At 41.7% G+C, this 9,876-nt stretch overlaps 1 protein-coding gene across 1 annotated transcript in view; it reads right to left on the bottom strand.

Moving 5' to 3' along the window:
- LOC106813316 overlaps nt 1–9,448 on the bottom strand; it is a 40,129-nt gene extending 30,681 nt beyond the window's left edge. Inside the window, exon 1 of the mRNA XM_014817428.1 lies at nt 9,331–9,448. The gene's annotated coding sequence lies outside the window, so the exon portion shown is untranslated. The remainder of the gene's footprint in view (nt 1–9,330) is intronic.
- Between the last annotated feature and the right edge of the window lie 428 nt (nt 9,449–9,876).

Genomic DNA, 9,876 nt, shown 5'->3' with positions numbered 1-9,876 from the left:
TATCTCTATCTCTATCTCTATCTCTATCTCTATCTCTATCTCTATCTCTATCTCTATCTCTATCTCTCTCTCTCTCTCTCTCTCTCTCTCCTCTCTCTCTCTCTCTCTCTCTCTCTCTTCTCTCTCTCTCTCTCTCTCTCTCTCTCTCTCTCTCTCTCTCTCTCTCTCTCTCCCTCTCTCTCACTCCCTCTCTACATCTCCCGTTCACTTCTCTCTGTTTTTCTGTTGCTATCTTGCTGTGGGTAACAGTATACGAGTCAAATGAATTTGTCGTGACTTGGGAATTCTTGCTGTGCATTGCTTTAGATTTTCTTTATATATATATATATATATACACAATAGTGCTCTGCTAAATTTAGCGGGACGTGCAGAGCTGTCCACTAAAATGCGGTAAATAGCGAGCCAATTTAGCGAGCCAATTTAGCGAACGGACTCGTGAAACCCGTCCTCCGCTATTTAGCGGACAACTCGGGAGATAGCAGAGAAGATAGCAGAGAAAATAGCGAACGGACGTTCGTGAAACGCGCCCCTGGTCTATTCCGAGATGAACGATACGGCGTTTAATACCGTCTGTCATTTGCATTTGCCGTGTACGCATAATTAGGCAAGCCCGGTCGCCACTCGGGTTAATTCTCGCCGTATGAACGGGACTTGACGTGACATGTGTCCGAGGATTAATGCATTTTGCGAAAACTGTGCTATGAACATCACAAACCGGCAAACAAATGATTTCCAATAATCGTACAAATGTACTAGCGTAACATCTGCCATTGATGTCACGATTAATACCGCTAAAATACATCGTAAACTATGACAAGTCAAACAAATTTTATGAGCTAAGCATAATACACAACTGTCACAACATATAAAGAAGCTATTTATTTTATTCTTACTAGACAAATAAAATATAGAATTTTATCTCAATAAAAGGCATAATATTTAGAGTAATTTTGCTGGGTGTTTAGTAAGACGCAGCCTCAAGTTACAAGCTAGTTGTACAGTGCAGAGCACTTGATGTGATGTATAGAGCACTGCTGTTACTGTTAGCAACTAACTCAGTCTAACTGTGTGACATATTACAAGCGCTGGCCTGTGACTTATCGGAAAGACACCGTTTCCAAGCAGTACTGTTATCAGCCATGAATCATCAACATTACATCTTGATTTTATAAAGCAAGATTCAATTTAACATATGCATGCACGTCATTCGTCTGTGTGTGCAATAACCCACAAAGGCCGGGCGAATCGAATGACTTTCCATTAATTTGCTACGCCCCTCGAGTCCTTCACCCAGCACAACATTATTCACCCATGTAATCTGCATAATAACATGGGGTGTTCCAATGCCCTCAGCAATTTATAAATGACAAAATAACTTTGTCTCCATGAAGTGTTGCACGAAGATGACTAGCTGCCCAGAAAAACACACGATTTTTCGTACTCCAATGGATGCAAAATTAAATTTAATATTTTGATGAATTTATTTATCTTTTTTAGTACTACAAGTTTTTCGTTTTGTGCATTAAAAAGCAGTCATTTATTTTTCTCACATTCTTGCAGCGAACTATATTTTATATGCTGTCGATGGAATCTAGAAAATATGATAGAGTGAAGTGAAATTGTGTTTCTGTTATAATTTATGTGCAAGATATTATAAATATTCAGCACTGTTTGACTAGCCGACTGACTACATAGGCTGGATGGCTATTTCATTAGTCACTATCAGCTCTGTCCTCTTTGCACTTGGCTCTGCCACCAATTAGTGGAGTTATCGTTAATAACAGTTCCTCTCAATTTGGCATAGGGATGCTGAGAAGAATAGATGCCTATAATGAGTATTAGTGAAGACCAAATAATGCATTCATGTGTAATTCATTATTACTATATCCCTACAATAGAACTAGAAGGGACGCGCGCACAATCTCATACCACTGCTACGAGACTGTACGCCGACTGCTGCGTGACACGACGGCTGCAACGACAGCTGTCTATATGCACTGATGAAACTGAAGTCATTCTTCTTAGTGACTCTCCTGTTAGCTTTGGGAGAAAATAAATTTCCCAAAAAAGGGAAAATCTGCAGAATGCTTATGATTAGGAGTTTATCGCATGGTTTTCTGTTATATAGGGTTATAATCTGTGGCAATCAAGAGTGAACCTGGCTAACCCCCCCCCCTCAGCCTTGCCAACAGAGCACTGTCATCAAGCCAAGGTGAAAAGCTCCCCGTGAAAGGGTTCACAAATGTTATTATTCTAGTTACAGTTTTATACGCAGTCGTGCGTTAGTTCTCGATCACAAGGAGGTGAAATCAGATCTAATTGATTACGAAAGACAAATAGTCTCGCATCATTACATCATACACGTGACCCAAGCAATTAGTGACATTAGGCAAGTAAAATACTACGCTTTTATCAGGAGGCTGCTACTGGCTAGCAATGCTGCATCATGCTAGCATATAGTTCACAATGAAGCAAATAGACGAGCGATACACGAGCACACATTATCAATTCTTAGCTAATTAAATATTAAATTGCACGCCAGACGGAGGAGTATAATATATCATCGTAATATACTTCTAATGCATACATGCAGTGGACTGACTATTCAGGTTACCATCTGTGACACCGTTAACATTCACGCTTCAGGTAACACCTCGCGGTTTTCATGTGGTAACGGATGAAATGTAACGAAATGTGATGCAAATGGGTGCCAGCATGCGCGCAGCGGTAGAGCTTTTTTACTCCATTGAGGCCAGAAGTAATTCCATTACGTTTCCGCACAGCACCCACCTCACCCATACTGGCCCATACGCGCATGTGCACGCACTACAGTGTACAGTGTATTGCAATGCTACATTTACAACCCAAAATATAAGTAAACCTGACAGAATACACTAGCTTGCTCACACCCAGTGCTCGCTTGCACACACGCACGCACGCACGCACAATGGGTTAAACTATGACATTCACTGTACAACACACTTGAGATTCGTTTAACACACTTGGGCAGGCACACACAATGCCGACACGGCCAGCTAAACTGTACTGGTCTACTAACACCACGTAAGATCTGCGTCACTCGATCCCGATGTCACTGTTACTTACAATCGATAGCAAAACTAGGCAGCTATACACCCTACTATCAATATCTAACCCTCTGCATGCCATCACATCCCCTACCAACCTATAAAAATCAAAGAGCATAAAGACCAGAATAAATATGCATGCATCATTTGCATGTTCAGTTACTTTATCATCTTTTCATCTTCGCGTTGGTAGAAACGTAAATGAAAGTAAAATGACATTTTGTACGAGCATAGCGTTATATTTTTAAAATAAAATGAAATTTCAATTTTGCTATCTACCTACTTTTATTGTTCAATATTTGTAAATAGATTTTTAAAAAAGCTTGATATTGAAAAACTTCGGATGGGTGATTATTTACGTTACCAACTGGAGCTATTTATTGTTTACACTGCCTCTCCCCGATGAAAAACTGATTGTATAAATTTCAAATTTGTATTTCTTGCAAATTATACTATTATAATATAATATTTCTCCAATAGACATTGCCTTGACTGTACGGCATACCTGGGCCTTTTCGATGGACGACTCTATGTAGCAGGCTGTATGCTGTTAGCTCAGTTTGCACTGTTAAGTACGTACACAGACAATGTCAATTGCCATCCATGCTTCTTCCCCACGTCTTACTCCGCACACATATTACACAGGCGAGGTCCTACGCAAGATTTACTTCCCACAACACAGTTCAGTTCTTCTTACGTTGGAGTAGATTCCAGCGCAGGAAACTTGTTTCCTATCAGAGTCAACTTAATAAACGGACACGTGCGCCAACTTATAGGCACAATATTAGCCAGAATCTGTACATACGTATATCTAATCTCACATAACAGGCATCAAATTCGCCATAGCATTGAAGAGTACACAGAACGCCACATCCATCCAGATAAGGCAGAACTGCAAAGAATCTCAGTTAGCTGAGTTTCCCTACAGCTCATGCATGTGCGTCGGAAGCCTTCTGGGTGATACTGAAGCTGCGATGCTGAGCAACGAGGAAGCATTCTCTGCTGATAATCAATACCAGCCCACTTGTCATACATGTGCGGCGCAGGCAAACTGCGCAGCCTACTACTCACACACGCCCACACCCGCACACATGCACACACCACTCCACCCACCTGTGTCCAAGTACCCACCCACATTGTTGCATGAGCTATATACCTTCAATGCGAGAAACTCCTACTAGACCTGACTAGACTCTAGACAGACCTACAAGGATATCAATCACCATTACATTTATCAACTTGGAGAGTGAAATGCTCATAAAACTATTTTCCACAAGAAAACATTGTCCACAAAATAGCGGTCTAACTAAAGAACATCAATCATCACACTAGAACCTACATGCTGTGCTTTAGAAAAACACACCATATAAGAATTTCACATGAATTAACATTCACTCCTGTAAAGATACATCTTTTCAATCGTGATTGGCAACTCAACGACTATCCACGCGTGTAGCACAACCCAGAGAATGAGAGAGGGAGTGGTGAAGACCAGTTTACAGCTCGGCCAAGTAAATATTTGCGTTACCTTGGTAGCCTCTCTTTAGCTTTTCTTACAGATCTGAATAACGTGTCAAGATTTGTCCGAGAAGTAAAGGTGGTCGTACTGACATTCCAGTCAATGAACCTACCTCTGTGCTTTCATCAGTTTAAAGACGTTTATTTTTGCTCAATTATTTTTTTCATGTATCATAAATATCAGTTATAAATGATTATATTTATTGTATAAGAAAAAAATTACGAAAATTATAAAGGAAAAAAATCATGTTATCCACATGTATACAAATAAAGCCACGTTTATATGTTAGGAGCAGAAGTGGCAAATATACTTTAAACTTATAAAGTCATCTTAGTCAGCCACCTCATACACTATGACATTTATATTAGGGTGTAATGATTCATCGATATTGAATTTTTTGTTATACTTTATGAAATTCCTCTCAGTATCACGTAAATATCCTCGGCTATTGTAGCAGTCTGGGTCAATATATGCAGTGCAGTTGTATTGCTGCCAAAAGTGTTACCGCAAAACAATAAAGATCGAGTGCCAATTGACTGGTGCGTGTCGTTATTGCACACGCACTGTAGCACTGTGTATAGCGTAAACGTTGAGTGGAGCTGTTGATTACAGGTCAGTCTAGAGCACACTGAGAACATGTGTGTTTCAGCCATAGAAATATATATATATAGTAACAGATTGTTTACTACATATTTCCACAGCTTTTACATACTCATAATTATACGTTGGAATTATGAGTGTTGGAATAGATATTATACATACACATATATATAAATATGTATCGCGACATGTATCATATACCTACGTATAGAGTGACCTACGTATGCATGACCTACGTATAGAGATACGTATCGTATCAAGACCCTAGAGCATCGTTACACCTCTAATATATACACATATATATGTATATTTAAAAAAAACCATCATCCTATGATCCTAGTTTCTATCACTGTGGTATACTAATGTTCTATCAGCCAATGCACATTGCGTATTTCTTATAGATGTTTACAAACATTGCTACAGCTGACCTAAGTTGTTGCAATCTTACTATAAATTGGGGAATTTCTGTCTGTGTGTGTGTCCGGCTATACGTTTCTGCACCGCTCAACGGATCCTCTCCAAACTTGGTCGGAACATTCTACAGATCATGACACGTTGCATAGGCTATTTTTTTTCACAGTTTTATTTTTTTCACATTCCACGTTCAAAAACATTAAAAAAGTGGGAAATTTTTGCACCGAGCGCGGGGCAACGTCACAACACGAAAACACAATGGCAATGTAAACAAGAACCGCAGAGCGTCTGGGCTCAAGTGACACCTTTGTTAGGCGCAGATATGCAGATACCCAGTTGCATACACATCATTTCAACAACCTTCTGCATTCTGCATATAAATATACCTCCCAAATCCCATTGGTTGATACAAATCGCGTGCCTGAAACTCCTGTTTTATCGTGCATTGTGACCCTAATCCTAACCCTATTAAAAAAAAAACTTAGTTGTTGTAAATAAATCATGTAAATATTTGCGTTAATTTAAAAAAATAGTTAAATGGATAAAGATAGAAAAATACAGAGTATAGGGTAAAAATACAGGTAAATAATAAAAAATCAGATGGGATTCGATCCAACGACCTTTGAGCCGTGACGCTTGTGCTGTACGCGTTCGGCTATCCAGGCTTATTGGGTTTCTAGATTATTGATGTGCCATGAATATGACAACACTGTGACGTCATTGAGGCAGTTCAGGAATCCATGTTTAACCCTCCTCTTGCGGGTCAAAAGGTTATCAGACACTTAATCTTCGCATGTCAGTGGAAAGCACATTTCATGGTCCTTTCAATAAAGTGATAAAAATGGTAGGTCAGCACTGAAACAAAAAAGTTTTTCACTCTGTCCATTAGGTCATGTCCTCAGAAAATGTCTGATACTGACCTTTAACCCCTGCCCTTTGACCTGTGCCCCCCAATTTCGCACTGGTGATGGGTTTTCTGCCCATCACACTATATACCGAATATTAAGAGCATAGGTCAGGCTGTTAAGATTTGTGCCGCAATTCCGTATTTCCTCCTATACCTTAAGTTAAGGGAGAAATATTCCCTCTCCGTTTATACATCTTGACCTTTGACCCTTGACCCCCAAATTTGTCATCCTGAGTCCTTTTAACTATCCCCCACCGGACGTCCCGAATATCGTAACCGTACGTGAAGCGGTTAAGATTTGTGCCCAACTGTTGACAGACGCACGGACAGACGGACGCACGCACGATCATGCAATTCTACAAGCTGCATCTGACTACCGGTACGTCAGATGAGCTAAAAACAATGTATAACCAAAGGCGCTCTATCTAAGATTTTCTAAGTCGCTCCATCTAATCTAACCAGAGAAATGTTATACATTGTTTTTACATTGTTTCTTAAATGAAGCGCATTTCGTTATAACATAAGTCAAAGTTTCCACACGGCAAAAATTGGTTATAACGAGTGCCCAGCTAATGCCACCAAAAAGAAAGGCATCACTGACACGTCGAGATATTAAGCATCGACAAGATATACCGCCCGCAAGAAAGTCGCCCGCTGTCAAGAAACTCCTGATGTCGCAGGTAAGATTTTCAATGGTAAACATAAATCGTACAACATTCAGACTGACCTCTAATAATACTCTTACAAGCTATCTTGTTTTTTTAGTTAGCACTAGCAGTGGCTACGCGACCGGTTCCGGATGAGGAGCCGCTAGGCTACGCGTCCGGACATCCATCTCACACGGTGATCTTGCGACACGTACACGCATGATTGCGCAACGGGACGCTCTGCTGATTGCCGAGTGTGTGTGTGTGTGCGTGAGAGAGAGAGAGAGAGAGAGAGAGAGAGAGAGAGAGAGAGAAAGGGAATGTGTATGAGTACGTGCGTGTATGACTGATAGAGAGAGAGAAAGAACAGAGGCGCGCTAGAGGTGTGTTGTGTCGTGTTGTGTGTGTGTGTGTGTGTTGTGTGTGGTGTGTGTGTTGGTGTGTGTGTGTATGGTGTGTGTGTGTGTGTGGGGAGAAGAGAAGAGAGCGTAGAGGTATGTTGTGTGTTGTTGTGTGAGAGAAGAGAAAGAGAAGAAAGATAGAGAGAGAGAGAGAGAGAGAGAGAGAGGAGAGAGAGAGAGACAGAGAGGCAAGTAGTCAGAGAGACAAGAAGACAGTGAGACAAAGATACAGTAAGACAAGAAGACAGAGAGGCAAGGAGACAGAGAGACGACTGAGAGAGCAGCAGAGATCAGAGAGACAGAGAGATCAGAGAGACAGAGAGAGCAGAGAGACAGAGGAACGAGAGACAGAGAGACAGAGAGACAGGAGAAAGACAGATGAGACGAGAGACAGAGAGACAGAGAGAACGAGAGACAGAAGAGACAGAGAGACGAGAGACAGAGAGACAGAGAGACCATGAGAGAAATCAGAGAGACAGGAGAGAACAGAGCAGAAGAGACAGAGAGACAGAGCAGAGCAGAGAGACGAGAGACAGAGAAGGGTAGAGAGACAGAGAAGAGAGAGAGAGAGAGAGGAGAGAGAGAGAGAGAGAGAGAGAGAGAAGAAGAGAGAGAGGAGAGAGAGAGAGGAGAGAGAGAGAGAGACGAGAAAGATGAGAGAGAGAGGAGAGAGAGAGGAGAGAGAGAGAAGGAGAGAGAAAGAGCGAGAGAAGAAGAGATGAGAGAGAGAGAGAGAGTAGAGAGAGAGAGAGAGAGAGAGTAGAGAGAGAGAGAGAGAGCAGAGAGAGAGAGAGAGAGCGAAGAGAGAGAGAGAGAGAGGAGAGAGAGAAGAGCTAGAGAGAGGAGAGCATAGAGGTGTGTGTGTGTGGTGTGTGTGTTGAGAGAGGGAGAGAGAGAGAGACGAGAGAGAGAGAGAGATGAGAGAAAGAGAGAGAGAGAGAGAGAGCTGTGTGCATATGGTGTGTGAAAGAGAGGAAAGAGCGAGAGATGGCAACGGATTGAAAGGATAGCCAGCAGAGGCATGCATATTGTCATATTTACGGCAATCAGCTAGAGCGCCCGCCGTTGCGGCAATCATGCGTTACTGCAGTCGCGCGACATCACTGGTGTGATGTGGATGTCTGGATGCATAGCCTGGAGGGCTAGGCGACCGGTTCCGGATGCGTAGCCACTGGCACTGCGTTTTTAGTTAGTGTGTATGCGCACGCGTGTGTGTGTGTGTAGCTGTAGACGCCAAGGACACAACTAAACGTTCCATCATGAACAATGTGGTCTACACAGAAGTTCTGACCACCTAACGGGCATGGACTATAGTACCGGTACCTTGAATTAATCAATTAACCTCCAACTTAATTGCTTCCAATACGGCAATAGCTACGTATATATCATTATATAGGCTAGAGTAGATGGGCAAAAGAGACTCATTAAGATAATACTTAGATTAAGACTTTGGTCGTAAATAAATTTCGTGTTTATTTACCATTATTTTAGTATTGAAACGTTCCAAGCCCGTTCCAAGTATCTGTGGCGACACTGTACTACTACTAGTACTAGTGTTGTCACTGCCAGTATTGACTAGTCTATTGTCTATCGACAGAGTTCAATGCACTTTCATTCTATTCACTATTGGGCGAGTATACTGTAGGCCTACTGTATTGTTCTCATTTACTAGTAGTAGTACCACTATTACTAGTAGGCCCCCCTACTTATAATTTTCAGGTGCAAAACACAGACCGACAATACTACGAACACTGACCTTGTAAGTTTTGTAAATATGTAGTTCGATGCTAATTCTCTTTTCCACGCAGAAATCATAACTTAATAACGTAACTTGTATTTATGTAACATTGTTCCTGACATGCCGGTATGGTCTATTGGCGCCATTGAGGGCGCTTCGATCGCTGCCATAGACGGGTACCATGCCTCATTCAAACATATGATTATTTCAATGTGAGGGAGCAGGTAACATATCTAGCTTGCGTTCGTCGAGAGCAGGGTAATGCTATTCGCCGGGCGCGATTTTTTTTCCCGTACCGTTAACGCGTCAGCGCTCGCTATGCGTATTGGGAATGCATATTGGTTAGGGTTATGGGTTACAGCCATGGTTTAGGGTTAAGGGTTATGGGTTAAAGCCACAGGTTCGGGTTAGGGTTAGGGTTTAGGGTGTAGGGTTAGGGTTCTAGCTCAATCTAAACTCTCCAAATCTGAATTTTATTTTCCCAAGGCGTTATTTCGAAAATCGGCGCCACCGCCGCCATCTTTGTCTCGTTAAAGTATGCAAACCGTAATCACTACTATAGGC

This window comes from Priapulus caudatus, unplaced genomic scaffold, assembly GCF_000485595.1.
Source record: "Priapulus caudatus unplaced genomic scaffold, Priapulus_caudatus-5.0.1 Scaffold755, whole genome shotgun sequence".
NCBI classification, from domain to species: domain Eukaryota; kingdom Metazoa; phylum Priapulida; class Priapulimorpha; order Priapulimorphida; family Priapulidae; genus Priapulus; species Priapulus caudatus.
This window is presented reverse-complemented; position numbering and strand designations above follow the sequence as displayed.